This window comes from Schistocerca serialis, chromosome 2 (genome assembly GCF_023864345.2).
Source record: "Schistocerca serialis cubense isolate TAMUIC-IGC-003099 chromosome 2, iqSchSeri2.2, whole genome shotgun sequence".
NCBI classification, from domain to species: Eukaryota; Metazoa; Arthropoda; class Insecta; order Orthoptera; family Acrididae; genus Schistocerca; species Schistocerca serialis.
Window position 1 is genome coordinate 116,221,530 of NC_064639.1, and position 19,644 is coordinate 116,241,173.

The following is a 19,644-nucleotide window of genomic DNA, read 5'->3' on the forward strand; positions in this document are numbered from 1 at the left end:
AAAGCGGCATTCAGTCTTGCTATGGACGGTGGTCATAATGATATGGGTCATCAGTGTATTTCATGTAGTAGAAACTGCAATCGCTTTGCACGTTGATTAGTTCAATTAAGTGCAAGGATATAAAGCAATGCAATATATTACTGAATGTTTACTACAAGGGGAGTTCAATAAGCCATATATATTTTTCTCGGCCAATTTCGCTTAAAAATTGCAGAATTCGTCGTGAAGCATTGTGGAATATTCCCGTTTCAGTCCCTACAGTTTCATAGAGGTCCGGTACGAGGTGACGCTATACATAGGCTTCAAAATGGCGGCTGTAAGGAAGGTGCATTCCAACCAGACAGCTGTAATTGAGTTTCCTATGGCGGAAAACCAGAGCATCGCAGACATTCATAGGCGTTTGTAGAGTGTCTATGGAGAGCTGGAAGTGAACAAAAGCACGATGAGTCGTCAGGCTAGGCGTTCGCCGTCATCTCAACGAGGTCGCCTGCCGGCTGGTCGTACACAGCTGTGACTCTTGCCATGTTGGAACGTGCAGACACACTCATTCAAGGTTTGGCCCAATGAAGGATGCACTCTGCACGAAGCAGTACGTGAAGGATAGGGTGGTTACTGATCCAGCAAGACGTTGGCTTAGACATCGACCAGCGGAGTGGTACCATGCTGGTATATAGGCCCTCCAGGTAAGGTGGCGTAAGGCCGTTACATCGAATGGAGATTTCGTTGAAAAATAGGGTGTGTAGCCAAAAGAGAGGGAAACAATATGGTGTATTGGAATCCTGATGAAAACCAACCTGCTTCCAGAAAAAAATGTGTTGATTTGTTTATTGAACGGCTCCTCGTATTTGCAAGGGAACAACACTTTAATTTATAGTGCCTTAGACATTAGAAAGGGACATTACACTCCATGTTGAGAGCTGTGCGGTGAAGGAGGGATATTAAGTACGGAGTTTCATATATTTTTCATTTGATTTATGTATTTATTTATTTAACATGATCTGATTAGGAACATAAGACCCTGTCTTACAATGGACCAGAGTTTCACACACACAGTACCTCTCGTATATCATTGTTTCCTAGAAATGACAATTTTCGCATTGGAAATAGTATTAAAATGATTTGAGTGTCTGAAGTGGCAATGTGAGTAAATAATATCGACTTGGAACTAATAAGGTTAATACTGCCAGTACTTGTAATACTTAAAGTGCTGCCAGTAATAGTGATAATAGCAATAATAATAATAATGACAATGATAATAATAGTGATGATAATAAATGTCTGCGTATAGAGATGTGCACTTGTGCAAAGTCAGTTTCACTCGCTAGGTAATGGCCATGGGGCGAGCAGGCCAACAAGTGGGTAGTAACCGTCACCAAGTCTTTGTCTGGGTCCAGTGTATGGGAACCGCTCTCTTCTCAAACTTTGAAGGAACTCACATTTAAAAATGGTACAAGTGACTCTAAGCACTATAGGACATAACATCTGAGGTCATCAGTCCCCTAGACTTAGAACCACTTAAACCTAACTAACCTAAGGACATCACACACATCCATGCCCGAGGCAGGATTCCAACCTGCGACCGTAGCAGCAGCGCGGTTCCGGACTGAAGCGCCTAGAACCGCTCGGCCACAACGGCCGGCCTCCATTGTTTCCTGAAGTCGCCTGTTAGACGGGGATGATTTGATCAGTGGCCTCTTGAATGCGATTTAGAACAAGCCTTTCTAGTAGCTAATAGGTCATGATGAGCAGTGATACTGTCTTTGCCTGGTTTAGGATGGCGTTTATCATAGCCTGTTTGAAAAGATTCGATAATTTTCCAGCTCTCAGAATCTCATTGAACAATTCAATTAACCACAATTTTGTTTTAGCCAAGAGCTTTATTTACCTTTGGTGTACTTGAGACTATTCCATGTTCCTCAATACAGCAGTCACATGAATAGTCTGGGTGTGGCTTTGGATGGGACCCCTTTATGTATAATTTACTTCCACAATTGGTGTGTGTGCCTTCGTTCATTCCAGTTTTAGAAATTTTTCTTAATCTGACTATAACAGAACTGGCATTCACATATGTGACTGTGAAGGACAAACTCGCGTCTGTACGAAGTTTTCTTTTTGGGTTCCACCCTTTACGACTAGAATGTGTTAAGTTTAGTCCTGCCTTTGTTTTATGACATTTTTTCTTCTTTTCTTATTGAGAGCTCTCAGCTGTTGAGTCATTGTGAGATCCCTGATATTTAGCGTATAACTCAACGCAGTCTTGAGACCATTCGGGAATGCACTCCCTCCGGAACCCGCGTGGAATATATTTCCTGGCATTAGCTTTAATTGCAGTCAGAGATCGTTCATAATTGGATGGAACTGTCGGGAATCCAGCGATCGTCAACTAAACTTGGAAAGCCTGACATGAGAGCACTGTTCATCCTAATTCTGACACATTTTAAAAAGCTATTTCAAAGAACGAGGTATTTTAGTCGCAGCAGGACGGTCAAAATGCCTCGATTCTCACAACTGGTTTTACTTAAAACACCAAGTTTTAGTTAATTTTAATCAATTAGTGCATCGATAAGTCGTGCAATACTTGGCCTAGACAAAATTCAGTTTCACTTTTGTAATCCTCTGATCAAACCGAATCGTTTGATATACATCACAATAACATTCCGATTCATTTTCATTTTGGAATTATTCCACTTATTTTTGTATATGTACAGTATGTTTTTCGTCGTCCCACACTCGTTTCAACCTGGTTAAAAACATTATTTGAATTTGAACAGAACTGCATAAACGTGAGGGACTCCTAATGATATTTACATGTACTGAATCATCCATATAACTGGCCATCAGAGTACCTTGAAATCATATGAAACTTAATTTGATTCACAAGGGACGTCATAACTCTGACGAAGGTATTGTTTGACGCCATCGGAGTGACGGCAGAATAAAAGAAACAGTCTGAGCTGAAAGTGGGCAGTTGTGGTGAGAGTTCTCGCACGGTGTCGACGATGTCGACGAGTGGAGCAAGCAGACACTTTGACTGCTAAAGATTTCCATATTTTTGAAGATGGAGCGTACTGGTTTTGCCTAACGTGAAGGTGGCAAAACTGTTACAGCAAGATATTTCAGTGAATCTCACTTGCTAGTGTCTTTGCAATTAACAATTACAAATATTACTATTTCTTTATTTCTGAAGCTAAAGATCACATCAAACAAAAAATGGATCCGTGGACCTTCAACTCTGGGCAACCATGACCAGAACGTAAGTGTATCCACAGGAGTTGTGAATTTGGGATCTACAACACTAGTCAGAGATCGTATTATAGCTGTTTCAAATCGTTACATATTCCTCGCAAAATTGTACTGAAATGCTCCTTAGCGTCAGAGCCGTCGGCTGCAATTAGTAAATTACGTGGCATACTCTAAGTTGTGACGTCTCTCTTGCTCGCGCCTGCGTCGTCCCTGCTAAATACAGGTGTACATAAAGTCCGGGAACACTTTCAAGCCGGCCGCGGTGGTCTCGCGGTTCTAGGCGCGCAGTCCGGAACCGCGCGACTGCTACGGTCGCAGGTTCGAATCCTGCCTCGGGCATGGATGTGTGTGATGTCCTTAGGTTAGTTAGGTTTAAGTAGTTCTATGTTCTAGGGGACTGATGACCACAGCTGTTAAGTCCCATAGTGCTCAGAGCCATTTGAACCATTTTGAACACTTTCAATTATTTATTGCACAAGAACTAAACGTTGTGCAGGTGTCATAAATATTGCGTTTTGAAGAGAAATTGAAAGTTTTTTTTTTTTTTTTTTTTTTTTTTTTTACAAACATTCTATATGCGAACCATAAGTTACCTGGCAGACGTCAATAGAGTAATCGAATTCTTGCCGTACCCGTCCCAGAATGGCATCGTCGACTGTGGCAGTCGCTTCCCGTGTTCTCTCCCGGAGCTCTGCCACATCACATGGTAGAGGCGGTACACCAGATCTTTAATGTGTCCCAACAGAAAAAAAGTCACACGGACTGAGATCTTGTGATCGGGGACGCCATTTCATGAAACATGGGAACAAAACTCAAAACGCTTGTCTTTGTCGTCATCATTGAGCTTCTGCACTAGCTCCAATTTGAATGGTTTCATAGACAGCTTCTGTCGCAGGACTTTCCACACTGTCACCGGAGCCATTTCCAGTTCACGGAATGCGCGACGCACCGATTTCTTTGGACTCCTTATGAATGTCTCTCGTACGCGCTCCACATTCACTTCACTCACACTGGGGCGTCCACTTCTCTTTACCGGGCACAAGCAACCCGTGGTAACAAATTTGTTGTGCCAGTGGTAAATGGCCTTCCTTTTTGGTGGCTTCTTACCGTACCTGGTTCTAAACATCCGTTTAACAGCTGTAGTGCACTTGTTTTTGTCGGAACTCCAACACACAGAAAGCTCGGTCCGCACCTGAACTCGCCGTGTTTGGGACTAGCGCTGACGTCGGCAAATTACCAAACTACGCAATGGCGGTATACATGAAAAAAAAAAAAACTTTCAGAGTTTCTCTTCAAAATGACATATGTATGACATAAATAATTGAAAGTGTTTCCAGACTCAGTGTACATCCTGTAATTGACCCAATTACGTACAAGTAGGAAGAGCGAAAGTGATACGTTGCTTACAGCACTGTTACGTTATTTTATCTGAAAAAGAAGAAAAAAACCACTACTGGCTTGGATATTCCGCCTACTATGGATTAAGGACAAAGGAAATCAGGAATATGGAAAAACTGCTCGTGTAACAAGAATCGTTCTCAGACCGTCATTTGCTAATACCAGAAATTCTATGACGGCGTCACGGCACATATGTGGCTAGTGGAGACATCCGGTGCAGTACCTTGTTGGCCATGCTGGTATATTGCGCCGGCTAGTTTATGCTCCTCGGAAGGCTTTACTCCACAATCTTTTCTGTGGCCAGACAGCAGGTCCTGACCTAGTCTGTAATCATACCTGCCCAGCCTCAGGTGAAACCTCCGGCCCGTGACGGCCGAACAACTTAATGAGTGGGCAGCTCTGATTCCCAGCTAGATTTTTCTTTCTTTTTCTCTTTTCCTGCTAGCCAGGTTATACACCCCTCGGTTATAATATGGGTGGTCGTTTTAAAGACTATCGAAGTTTCTCTCTCCATCTCTCTCTCTCTCTCTCTTACACACACACACACACACACATACACACACACAAAACGTTTGACTATCAGCAGCCACATTAAAAAGTTTAAAGTCCAACCTGGGTTACAAATTAAAATATTCATTGGAACATTCGCTCACTGCTACACTCACACTAAATCGTAAGATGCTTAAAAATGTTTACAATACCCTTAGAGATTAACAATAGCTTCAAGTGTAGTGGATATAACATAGCTACAGTTAAAAACAACTAATAATCACGTGTATCTCTGTTACGACTTATAAGAAAGATGGACAAGACAACATAAATTCTGAACTTACGATAAGTCATGTACTGTTCATTCCCATCAAAACAGGAAACATACGAGGAGCGTTCAGTAAGTAACGCAACAAATGTTTTTCTCGGTCAATTTCGGTTGAAAATTAGCGAAATTTTTTGTAGTACATCGTGGAATATTCTCCCTTCAGCACCTATAGTTTCGTGAAGTTCGGATAGGTGGCAGCGTATACGTAGACTTCAAAATGGCGTCTGTAATGGAGGTGCGTTCCAAGCAGAGAGCTGCCATTTTCTTTTGGCGAAAAACGAGAGCGTTGCAGACATTTAAAGGAGCTTGCAGGATATCCGTGGAGACTTGGTAGTGAGCAAAAGCACTGTCAGTCGTTGGGCGAGGCGTCTGACATCATCGCAACAAGGTTACGCAGACCTGTCCTGCCTCCCGCGTAAAAAAATGGCTCTGAGCACTATGGGACTCAACTGCTGAGGTCATCAGTTCCCTAGAACTTAGAACTAGTTAAACCTAACTAACCTAAGGACATCACACACATCCATGCCCGAGGCAGGATTCGAACCTGCGACCGTAGCGGTCTTGCGGTTCCAGACTGCAGCGCCTTTAACCGCACGGCCACTTCGGCCGGCCCTCCCGCGTACCTGCCGGCCGTACAAAGTTGTGGATTTAAAAGAAACGATTGCAGCGTGTTCGTCGCTATAAAAATACAAAACTTCTTCTTCATGACAGCAAAAGACCTCATACAAGTCTGCGCACGAGAGAGACGCTTGAGGCGTAGCGCTGTATACCGATCCTGGCTTGGAGGCGGTTAAGTGGGAGATGTGTCTCAGAGCTGGATAGGGACAGATGGCGACGCGAGACTGGACGCGCACGTAGTTTATGTATCAGCCGATAGAGGACAGTATTGGATAGCGGCTGTGATTTAGTTTCGATTGCAGAGGTGGGTCGAACTCGTTCATTCCCGTGAACTACTTCATTCATTTCACTCTTTGCCGTGAAGCGTTCAAGTGAAGTAGTTCATTCACGAAGTACGGAAGCCTGGCGAAGTTGCCCAGCCGCGGCTACGCTCGCTTCGCCTCGCTCGTACAAAAAGCTTCGTAATACTTCATAATTTTACCAACAGATGGCCGAACTATGCAGTAACGTGCACGCAACGTTTTACGCTCTTACAGCGTCTGAGCTAACTTAAATAGAGCATGGTCGAAGGGGACAAAGGAAAGATAAACAGAGAAGCCTGTCACATATAAGGAAGGTATTACATTTAATCTTGCTCGACATTTTCTCATGAAGCACCCAAAAAAGTCTTTATCTGCCAAGTGAAACGTTATTTGTTGTATTCATGGACTGAAAACTAGGGCTACAAACGAAATGCATTCCAGTTTTATGTTCCTTTTAAAATTTAATCCAAAATAGAATGTGTATGTTTACCACTGTCACAAAGTCTATATATCTACGTTAGGTAATTATTCAGAAGTTTTCCTGTAGATTTTATTTTTGTTGAGAATAATAACCCTCCAGATTCAAAACAGTTTAAACTGTCACCTGCAGTCATTGGTACGATTTCAGGTAAAATCCCTCTTTCAGTGTTATTAACAAACCTTTTATTTTCATGTTGGCTGTGCGTGCTCACACAGCCAGCCTCTTCGTTTGCATCTGTAATATTCATTGGTCCGCAAGATGTCAGCACTGCAGGAAGCAGCTGACGCTTCCTTCCCCTTGCCCCTCACCACCGCAACCCCTCACAAACCTATCATTTCCCACAAACGCCGCGCGATTCGTCGACAGGCAGTAGAGGGGGAACTGAAGTGAAGAGAGAATGAGTGACGTACCGCCAATGTAATGGGATGAGGGAGAGGGGAAGAGAGTGAGTGAACTAGAAGAAAGTGTGAAGTGTGTTATCTGTGAAGAGTTTGAAGTACCAGTTCATTGAAATTGAGTGGTTAGTTCACACTTCACTGGAGTGAAGCGTTCATTTGAACGACTCATTCACGAGCTCCCCATCACTATTCGATTGTGCCCACTAGAGTGCACTAATTTAATAGAATGTTTTTCATAAACTGTTCTAGTATTTTCATAAAGTGTTATTATGTCTTTTTGTGTATGTAAAATGTTACAAATGTGTTCTAGAAGTATGAATGATGCGTGAGTGTGGTTTAAGGTTAATATGAAGGTAATTGTTTAACGAGCTATGTCGTGGGATTTAGTGTGGGAACATTTCGAAGAAGTATGGATGTGGAAAAAGGGGGATCTTTCTAGAATAGATTTGTAAAGTAAGTTTATGGTAAAGGGAAAGTTAATTCAGGTATAAATAATAATAGTCAATAACTTTATGCAAAAACAAAACGTCAGCATATAAGATAATTACGTCGGTAAAAAGTGCAGTCGTTAGGCGATTGGTTGTTGATGAAATGCTCGGACTGTCGCGGGAGAATGTTATTTTGCTATTGGCTGTTGAGTAAACTGACCAATGGTAAAGCGCGCCTTTCTCTGCTGGTAGGGAAGACTTAGATTATTCCTAGAATATTCTCGCGAGGAGTCGGAGCCTAGCCATGAAACAGTTAGGACGTGTGTAGTAGTAGTTCCGATGGAAATGATAAGTTGCCGGATCTAGCAGTGCTTCATACATCAAAAGTGTTCTAAAGTGACGGCATAATTATTCCGAGGGGTGTGTAGAATTTTCGGAATTTTTAAGTGAATTTTGTGACGAGAAAAGACACAAATTCCGCGTGGCATATTGAGCAGGTCGGTGGCTAAAAACTGTGACTGCATTAGGTACCCACAGACTTAATATTTGTAGAGCATTCTTAATCAAAAACAATCCGTGTTTTTGTAGCTATTACGTTTTCGGGAAATGCAACACCATAAACTTGCTAACGTGAGTGAAAGGGATTGTGAATGACTGTGTCAAGACTAGTACGGGCTTGACAGTGATACTTGTTCACCTAAGTTTCAGAATATGTTAATTAAGGACAAAATTTCCAACCTTTCATTTCGTGTGAAAACCCTCTCCCGAGACGTAGATTAGTGACTTTAATTGCAGCCTGGTTCACGTCGAGGTACAGTAGGTTTCGCTCGGCTTCCCTACTGATGATCTGCTGAGACAATGTACACAGGTAGGTGCAGGTTAGTCGTAAAGGGACGCCGCCGCACGCTCACAAAACTTAACTGGACCGTCTTCCACATTCGCGCTGAAGGCCGGATCTCGCGCCTTCTACGACTTTCATCTGTTTGGCCCAATGAAGGATGCACTACGAGGGAAGCAGGAGGTGGATGATGGTGAGGTTTCTGATACAGCAAGGCGTTGGCTTCGACGTCGTCCAGTACAGTGGCACCATGAGGACGTACGGGCCCTCCGGGTAAGATGACGTAAGACTGGCACACTGAACGGAGATTATGTTGGAAAATAGGGTTTTGTATCCAAAAGAGTGGGGAATAATATGATGTACTGGAATCTTGAACAAAACCAACTTGATTTCAGAAAAGAAACTGAACGCCTCATGCACATATTGTACATAAAGTTAGAAACTTATAAAGTATCCACGTATTCGTCGACTGACCTGCACAACAGTCCAGTAGATAAACTTGTCGGAATAGAAGAAGCGCAACACAGACGTGGTATCTTACGTCTTCAGTGACACGAACACAGGCTGCTGAAGATTCCAGTCGCAAAATTACATAATCACGCGACACTGTGCAGCGTCCTCCGTGAGAAATGATTACGATCTCTCATACATCTAAGTAGTTGCAAGGAGGTTCACCACACTATTCACTAACAGCAACTTATTATCCATTATTGCTAGTCACTAAATACGATTTTTCCGTCATAATGGCAAGACGTACACACCGACAATGGTTGGCGATGAGCCAAAATAAATTGCATATATCTTTGGACTTGCATTGGGGAGAAACGGTCTCACAGTTTCAGAATTACCATGGTTCTCAGTCTAAATTCAGGAAAGTAATGAAGCTGTCGAAATTAAAGTAATCTTTCTTGCACAATTATTATACGTAAGGCAGAACTACAACTTCCCACACTTGACATGGACAGCCTGACATAATCCAGGGTCGGCCACGACGTGCTGAACTTTTTGCGCCAAAAATGTGCCGCCGGGGTGCGGTCCGAACCTCCGCCCCTCTCAGACTATTCGGTACGTCTCGACCTTGCTCGGTACGACAAGGTGTTTCATTTAGCAGTGCGAAGCTACACTTCTTCCACCACTTGGGGCGACTTATTTTGGTCGGCATTACTTTTGTCAGTTCGGCAGAGTCGAGGTGTAACTGCTGTTTACATTTCGCTATTTGTTCGTGATATAAAGGAAGTTCACAGTTTCAGTGGCTGTCTAGAGATATATCGTCGCAATACTAAACATGAATGGGAATCACAGAGAAGGATGAGAACTTGTATTACGTAATCGCATAAAGGACGGGTACCATAAACTTGACTAGAAGAAGAGACCGGTTGGTAGGACATGTCCTGAGGCATCAAGGGATCACAAATTTAGCATTGGAGGGCAGTGTGGAGGGTAAAAATCGTAGAGGGAGACCAAGAGATGAATACACTAAGCAGATTCATAAGGATGTAGGCTGCAGTAGGTACTGGGAGATGAAGAAGCTTGCACAGGATAGAGTAGCATGGAGAGCTGCATCAAACCAGTCTCAGGACTGAAGACCACAACAACAACAACAACAACAAGCCATAAATTTGCTATGAAACGGGATTACAACAGCATTCAGAAAGAATTTAAAGATTTAGTTGACAACTAGAGAGCAAATAATTGCAACGATCACCAGGCGATTTGTATTGGAGATATTTCAAGAAAAACTTTGTGTTAAAATATCCAGGCATGGAACATATGATGGAATTAGTGGTGCAAATGGTAAATTTATCTGAAGACTCACGCATTACACCGAGGTAAGAAAAGTCATGGTATAACGATATGCACATAAACAGATGGCAGTAGTATCACTTACACGAGGTATAAAAGGGCACTGCATTGGCGGAGCTGTCATTTCTACTCAGGTGATTATGGCCGCAGAGCGGGAATTACCAGACTCTGAATGCGGAATGATAGTTGGAGCTAGACGCATGGGACATTCCATTTCGGAAATCGTTAGGGAATTCAGTATACAGAGATCCAGAATGTCAAGGGTGTGCCGAGAATAGCAAATTTCAGTCATTACGTCCCACCACCGACAACGCAGTGGCCGAAGGCCTTCACTTAAGGGGAGGTTTATTATCTTGTGGTTCAAAAAATCTATTTTTTTAAATTGCATTTTTGGATCCATAAAAGTGTTTAGAATCCACACCTGAAATGGTTTTTCCGAAAACGGAACGGAAATGTTTGTTATTCGCTGTTGAACAAAAACATGCATCTGCCTGAAATCGGCCTTTTCCACGCACCAGTTTATTTTCTTTCGGAGGACGAGTTATTGTACCGGTACTTGGGAGGAAACACACAAAATTCAAACGAAAGTTTGAACGCGTGTGTTTGGAAGTTAGCCCCCAAGCATTTGCATTCTGTTGGGAAGACTGTGGAGATTGCGACTTTCCTGGCAGTGAGCAGCTTCAAGGAAGTGTATTCAGCAATTCTGAAGTCCATGGCAACGATGGACGTCACCCTGGGACTCTCTTCTACGCAGTTCGTCAAGCATTCGGACGACCGCCGGATTCAAGCGGCCGAAAACCGCTTGTCACCGACCGTACGAGCGGCTCTGGACCAGCGCAGGATGGCCCACATCGAGCAGAACGCCCTCTATGGGGAAGAGGAAGGACTAGTTTATGGACCCGGAATAGCAGATTGAACGTAAGTTGCATAATATTAAATTTATATGTAGTCAAAACTTCAAACGCGTTTTTCTCGAAATGACTTTTTTTTATCGCGTGTTATCGTAACTGTATATCTACGATTGTTATGATTCTTTGTTTCCGTCGAAGCTAGCTAAATTGTCTAGGAGTTGTGCCACTCTTATTCCGCTCCATCAACTATAAATATTTTTACTTGCCCGAAGAAGTCGAAAAATCGATGAAAACCCCCTATTTTTTTTCAAATGGCCGCCATTTTGTTTCCTGTGGTCCAAATAAGCGACGTACAACTCCTAAAGAATCTTATATACTTCGCTAACGTCAACTCAATTTTGATTTCAGACGTAACGTCAACTCAATTTTGATTTCAGACGAGCCGGCTGACCTGTGACATACCGCGCGTGGAGGTCTACATCAAAATTTTGTTTCGTTCCGAGGACACCTCAGCCTTTGCTATTCGACATTTAGGGTCGACAAAATTCCAGTTTGTAGAGGGAATATCAATAAACATTTTGACCAAATTTGACACTGATATCTATAACACATCCCGAGAAAAAAAATTCTCAAAGAACACACCTTTCTCGGGCCCAACATGGTAAACCTCCCGTTAACGACCGAGAGCAGCGACATTCGCGCGATGTTGTCATTGCTAACAGACAAACAACACTGTGTGAAATATTCGCGGAAATCGATGTGGGACGTACTACTGACGTATCCGTTAGGACAGTGCGAAGAAACTTGGCGTTAATAGGCTATGGCAGCTAACGACTGACGGGAGTGCCTTTGCTAACAGGACGACATCACGTGCAGTGCCTCTCCTAGGTTCGCGACCATACCGGTTGGACGGTACACGACTGAAAAACGGTGGCCTGTTCAGGTGAGTAACGGTTTCAGTTGGAATGAGGTGATGATAGGGTTCGAGTGTGACAGACACGAAGCGAAACCGTGGAGCCAAGTTGTCAACAAGGCACTGTTGAAGCTGGTGGTGGCTCCAGAACGGCGTGGGTTGTGTTTACATGGAATGAACTGGGTTCTTTGGTCCAGCTGAAACGATCATTGACTGGAAATGGATATGTTCGGCTTCTCTGATTCAAATGAACCGAGCATTGACTGAAATAGGTTTCGTTCAGCTATTTGGAGACCATTTGAAGCAATTCATTGACTTCTTGTTCCAAAGCTACGGTGGAGTTTTTATGGGTGACAATGCGCTACGTCACTGGGCCTCAGGTGTTCGCGAATGGTTTGATGAACATTCTGGACAGTTCGAGCGAATAATTTAGTCACCAAGCTTGCCCAAAACGAAACCCATCGATCGTTTATTTTACATAATCTTGCACCGACAACATTTTCGTAATTATGGGTCGCAGTGTAGTGGAGGAGGTGAAGAGGCCGTGTACTTGGTACATAAGGACGGGGGAACACAAGGATCGAAACTGGAAATGATGACGCCTTCCAAAGATAGACGTACCATCGGCACACGTGACGAATGGTGGTGCCCTCTATGCGCTCTATAAATGCGAGAGTACCTGGAGCCTCAATCCCAGATGATGCCCTCTCACCCTCCATTTATCCCTCCTATCAACTCTGATCCTCACTCCCCCTCCTTTCCTCTGTCCTTTCCCTGGGCTCCCTCTTTCCCCCTTCTGTCCTGTTTTCTCCCCACTAAACCTCTCCCTACCTCCCTTCTCCCCCCCCCCCCCCCCGAGTCCTTTTGTATTCCTCTCCTCTGCCTACCTCACTCCCTGTCGCGTCTGCCCAGCGCCCCCCACCCCTCTTATGGGTCCTCATGCTCCATCAGCTCCTTTCCTGGCTCCCCCCCTTTTTTATTTTCCCATCATCTGTCCAGTTTCCCCCCACCTGCTCTCGGCTGTGGTATGTCACATTTGCCAACTTTTTAGTGCAGTGTTCCAGTGACTGTTCAGTGTTGTTCGTCTTTCTCCTGTTGCGAACAGAAACCATGCTGTCGCTTGGTGTGAATTTTATGTCTTTTGCGAACAGAAACCAGATTGTCGCCGTGTTTTTTTTTTTAATTGTCTGTCTATTGTTTTACCTGTCTGCTTTGTATGTATTTTCTTAGCGTCATCATCCCTCTGTTCTTTGTTTTAAGTTCCACGATTTCTTTTCGCCATGTTACTCTTTAAGTCTCCGATTTTATCGCCTGTTTTTATCATTTGTTCTCTTCATCTTTCTAACAAAGTCTGTAGGCTGAAGAGCGGCATACTAAGCTGCTGCCAGCCTGCCCCCTTCGGGGGGAATTGAAATTCAATAAAGGGGAAAAAAAGAGCCTCAGTGGCAGTAGCCAAACGACCTCAGAAGATGTCTCCCACAGATGGAGACGAAACGTTAGGTGGAAATTTTATACATCGACCACGGCCTCTCAGTCCGGAAGTTTCAACTGAAGACAACACCGGTCGTGAAAGCCTACATTGTATCACATGATACTGTTGAAGAACTAGTATCGTTCTTCACAGCGTCTAGCAGGCGGTTCGCAACACTGAAGAGTCACCTAAAACACTCGCTGCAATCACATTGTCAAACGAGATGGGTTGAGCAACATGATGTTATTCAATTCGCAGCTGATCTCGGAACAGCTTGCAAAGTTCTTAAAGAAATACAGTGTTGGTGGGATAGAACAACGGCTGCCAAAGCCAATATTCTCCTTCGAGCGCTCTTTAATTGTTTGTTTATTATCACTCTGTTTACACTGTGTGACGTTATTACATATCCAGTCAGCAAAATCTTACAAGACCCTAGCTTGGACGTCGCGACGGCAAAAGCAAAATTAGATTCGACGCTCAAGGTGTACGACGGCATGATAGCTGATGCTGTTAGCCACTTTGCTCGTCTTGTTGAAGAGGCGAAGGCAGTTATGGAAGAGTTAGACGTGGAGATGAGTGTTCCTCGCCTTACAGGCAGACAAAGACACAGGGAAAACTGCGATCATAATGATGATGCTATGACATATTGGAAAAGAACTGTTTTTGTTCCAACACTGGAACAGGTTAACGGGAAACCACCACTGGAATCACTTCCCTAGACGCTCATGCGGTGGACCTCTCTGGCGAGTCCCCCATGACAAGACCTGCCGTAAGGCAGAACACAAAGTTTAAGTTGGACCATGTTACGACTGACATGAGAGAACGTTTTGCTGAAGAAAATATGTATAATTTAAAATTCAACATACTTTTGCCCTCACAACTACTAAAACATGACGGTAATGAGCTGGCACATAAATTAAATCAATGCTTAACTTAATTACGGTTCTTTGAAAAAGACTCACTCTTTGTGATTAAAAAGAGACTAATGGGGAGATTCTTCAGTACAAGCAAACGAGCGTAAACGCCCTTAATGATCGTGATTCTGTTACACAAGCGTTGTCAGTTTGTCCCAGATCCAACTGTCCTACTTTACACGCGCTGTACAAAATATTTGCTTGTCTACCTGCATCTATTGCTATAGTAGAAAGAAGTTTTTGACATTGCGCCGTACAAAGAAATGGCTGAGGTCGACAATAAAGGAGGATCGACTTAATGAATTAGCTCTGTTAAACACTAACCCTGACATTGATTGCCTTTGGACAATGTAATCAACCAATTTGCCAGGAAGAATATGCGCATAGAATTCATCATTTAAGGAAGAGAACCACAACTGTAACTTTTTTGCCAGCCGGATTGGCCGTGCGGTTCTAGGCGCTACAGTCTGCAACCGCGAGACCGCTACGGTCGCAGGTTCGAATCCTGCCTCGGGCATGGCAGGTTAGTTAGGTTTAAGTAGTTCTAAGTTCTAGGGGACTGATGACCTTAGCAGTTAAGTCCCATAGTGCTCAGAGCCATTTGAACCATTTTTTGTAACTTTTTTATATCATAAGATGGCATTGTCTTGTATACGTGTATAATTAGTTTAAACAAAACTTTCTTAAACTTTGCATGTGACTTGATTACTTTTTATTACGCTAAAAGTAAAGGTAGCTCAAGATATCTTTAGCGCCCACTCCTTGATGTTTTTCTGTATCCGCCACTGGGGGCAGCAGGGGCCATAATTTCTTGAACAAACCAGTATCTGTTGTCGGTTCATGCTTATAGCTCTGATCTACTTGTTTGTTAATTTCGTGTAAGTTTTTTCGTGCGTCTTTACTGACATTATTTGGAAAAGTCTGTCATTAAAATGATAATGGCAGATGCTGAATGTCGACAATTAGGCCTACTGGAGAAATTGACAGAGGAGTATTTCTTTACAATGTACAAAGAGAAACCTGTTTGCTTGTTGGGTAGTGAATCACTATATGTTGTGAAGCAACACGCTATGAAAACGCACTTTTTTACGTAGCAAATTGCTCGACAGTGGTTCACAATGCACCTGTGCAAAGGCAAAATTAAAATAGTCATTTCGAGTTTGGACAGGCAACAGTAAATGTTTGCTAACCCGAGGACGCAGTTCAACAGTTAGGTTAAAGTTAGTTTTTTACTGGAGGCGAATTCCTAAATGACTCTTGGCCATTGCAGATTAGCCCCAGTAAAAATACGAGTTGAAACAAGTTTGGCGAGACGAGCAGTTGTTTGCCAAATTGGTATGATCGCTGGTGACGTTACAAACCGTTTGCGTGATCGTGGTGCCACATTTCAAGCTTTTGCAATCACTTTGGAAGAGAGTACTGATTTGTCAGGCATAGCTCAGAAACCAGTTTGTGTTTGTGGTGTAGATTTTGAGTTAAACATAACGGAAAAATTAATATCACAGCCATTAAAATGGACATTGTTCCTTTACTAATGGTGTTGCAGTATTTTGCAACAGATAATATTTAAGGCAGCTATTGCAAAACGTTGTAACTGAAAAAACAGCAGATGATGGGGTAAAATGAGTGTACGCTCAAAAACGTGAGTTTTGACACATAATTTGTTGCCGTAACGAATCGTGAATCAGTGCCACTCATTGTGGTTCGTTATCTCATAAACATTATCATGGACGCTGTAGTTTTGATTTTATGCCCTAGGAGCGCCGCTGTCGCGTCATGTGACGTGGCGGGTCGCGAGAGGTTAAGTATGTGGATTTTCCAAAGGTTACCCATGACTTCACTAGACAAATGCGTTGAGAAAATACTTCCTAAGACTTAAATTTATATTAGATGTTAACAAAACAAGTAACACAACTATTAGCCGCAATTAAACTGCTCTCTCATCTCTACATACGATGGCGGTCGTAGATAAAGGTTGGAATTACTATACGTAAGAAACCTGTTTTCCTTTTACGAATACACAAGAATATAAAGTACGTAGTATCTTGTTCTATGAACATAAATATCAGGGAAAGTAATTGGATGTACATGTCTTTACTTACGGGTTTTATTTGTCAGCGTACAGTATAAGCGTACAAACCAGTATTGCAGTGTGCGATGCACGTCGTATTCGTTACTATATGCAGTCGTCAACGTGACAGTGCACTCTTGCCCGCCTCACATCTCGACGGACATCCGGTGACGTACAAAGCGTGTCCAAAAGTGACGGTAATTTTGTAATTTCTTGTTATTAGTTCGGCGGCGCGGGTTATTCATTATTGTGCTGGTAAACACATTTCTGGAAAGTTTGGACGATGTTCGTCTGAAAGTTTCTAAGAGTTACTCCCAACTTAACGGTTTGTCGGACCGTTACTCGAAAACTAGATCTTTGACTTTCGTAGCCAAGACAGCCGGCAAGTAATTACTTTTGGATCGACGCGCAAGTCGCCGAAGTGGCGTCAAATCGAAAGACTTGTACCCGGCGAACGGTCTGTCCGACGGGAGGCCCTAGTCACACAACATTTATTTACATTACTTTTGATATGTTCCGTCCGGAAATGTTAAGTTCTGTAGAATATTAAAGAATAGGAGATGGGTGCAGTCAGAAACATCTGTTCAAGACGGATCACTTAGGGTGTAAGACGTTGCCCGTCAAAGGTAACGTCCCAGCTTCAAATGACACTTCTTTTCTTGCCGCGGCAATTTTCATTACGGTGCGGCGGAATGTGGCTTTATTCTGCCGGATTTCCCAGGTTTCTAGAAGTGCTGTGGAGATGTTCCGAGTCCAGTCCAGCCGTCAGGCGGAGTGCTTTTTGCTGCGCTGCGCTGCGGTGTGCGCGAGACTGACTGCAGCTGACGTGCCGCGTGCCTTCCTGCGCTGACAACTCGCCTTCCAAGCTGCGGTCCCTTTGTTCACCGCCAGGCGGCACTCTTTGTCCCGCGGCCGACCACTGCGCATGCGCGTCCACGTTGCAGCGTGCGTCCATAAAAAAGCCGGCACGCGGCGCTAGAGGCGGCTGGCGCGTCCCGTAGCGGATCCATTGTCAGGCCTGCTGTGGGCGTGCAGCTGCTGCGCCGTTGTCACCGTTCCCCCTCCCGCCCCTCCTGTCGTACGTGTGTGTACGGCGCATCCTGTACGCAATATTTAATTATCGGCCGACGCACGTCTGCCATTGTATCGCGCTCAGGAGACAGCTGGAGACAACGGGCTGCGACGCCACGATCCTTGTGGCGGCGGTGTGTAGTGTGAATAACGATAACAGCCAGTGATTTCTATTGTTCTCTCCAACGCCGAGCCACCCTAGCTCCATTTTCAATTCTCAATGTCCACTCTGATGCATCCGACATTTACGTAACGAATACTCTGATTTATTCACAGCGGAGACACTACAGGGTGGTCCATTGATAGTGACCAGGACAAATATCTCGCGAAATAAGCGCCAAACGAAAAAACTACAAAGAACGAAACATATCTAGTTTGAAGGGGCAAAGCAGATGGCACTATGGTTGGCCCGCTGGATGGCGTTGCCATAGGTCAAACGGATTATCAACTGCGTTTTTTTAAAATAGGAAATGTGGTGTCACCGCCAGACACCACACTTGCTAGGTGGTAGCCTTTAAATCGGCCGCGGTCCGTTAGTATACGTCGGACCCGCGTGTCGCCACTATCAGTGATTGCAGACCGAGCGCCGCCACACGGCAGGTCTAGAGACACTTCCTAGCACTCGCCCCAGTTGTACAGCCGACTTTGCTAGCGATGGTTCACTGACAAATTACGCTCTCATTTGCCGAGACGATAGTTAGCATAGCCATCAGCTACGTCATTTGCTACGACCTAGCAAGGCGCCATTACCAGTTACTATTGATGCTGTAAAACATGTACCGTCAAGAGCGATGTTCACCTATTATGGACTAAAGTTAAGTATTCTACCAGTTACCTCCTTTTTTCTGAAGTCTAAAATCCGTGTCCTGTTCCAGACCTCACGCCAGCCTGCGTGAGCTTAAACGCGTGCCTTTCGGCTTCCTTATAGCGGATTGGCTGTCTTGCCAATCCACAACAGGAATCCCCATTTTTTATTACATATTCGTGTAGTATGTAAAGAAATATGTATGTTTTAGTTGGACGACTTTTTCCGCTTTGTGATAGATGGCGCTGTAATAGTCACAAACATATGGCTCACAATTTTAGACGAACAGTTGGTAATAGGCGGGTTTTTTAAATTAAAATACAGAACGTAGGTACGTTTGAACATTTTATTTCGGTTGTTCCAATGTGATACATGTACCTTGTGAACGTATCATTTCTGAGAACGCATGCTGTTACAAGGTGATTATCTGTAAATACCACATTAATGTAATAAATGCTCAAAATGATGTCCGTCAACCTCAATGCATTTGGCAATGCGTGCAACGACATTCCTCTCAACAGCGAGTAGTTCGCCTTCCGCAATGTTCGCACATGCATTGACAATCCGCTGACGCATGTTGTCAGGCGTTGTCGGTGGATCACGATAGCAAATATCCTTCAACTTTCCGCACAGAAAGAAATCCGGGGACGTCTGATCCGGTGAACGTGGGGGCCGAAGTATGGTGCTTCGACGACCAATCCACCTGTCATGAAATATGCTATTCAATACCGCTTCAACCGCACGCGAGCTATGTGCCGGACATCCATCATCCTGGAAGTACATCGCCATTCTGTCATGCAGTGAAACATCTTGTAGTGACATCGGTAGAACATTACGTAGGAAATCAGCATACATTGCACCATTTAGATTGCCATCGATAAAAAGGGGGCCAATTATCCTTCCACCCATAATGCCGCACCATACATTAACCCGTCAAGGTCGCTGATGTTCAACTGGTCTCAGCCATTGTAGATTTTCCGTTGCCTAATAGTGCATATCATGCCGGTTTACGTTACCGCTGAATAGAACGCGTGTAAAAAATCTGTCATCGTCCCGTAATTTCTCTTGTGTCCAGTGGCAGAACTGTACACGACGTTCAAAGTCGTCGCCATGCAATTCCTGTTGCATAGAAATATGGTACGGGTGCAATCGATGTTGATGTAGCATTCTCAACACTGACGTTTATGGGATTGCCGATTCTCGCGCAATTTGCCTGCTACTG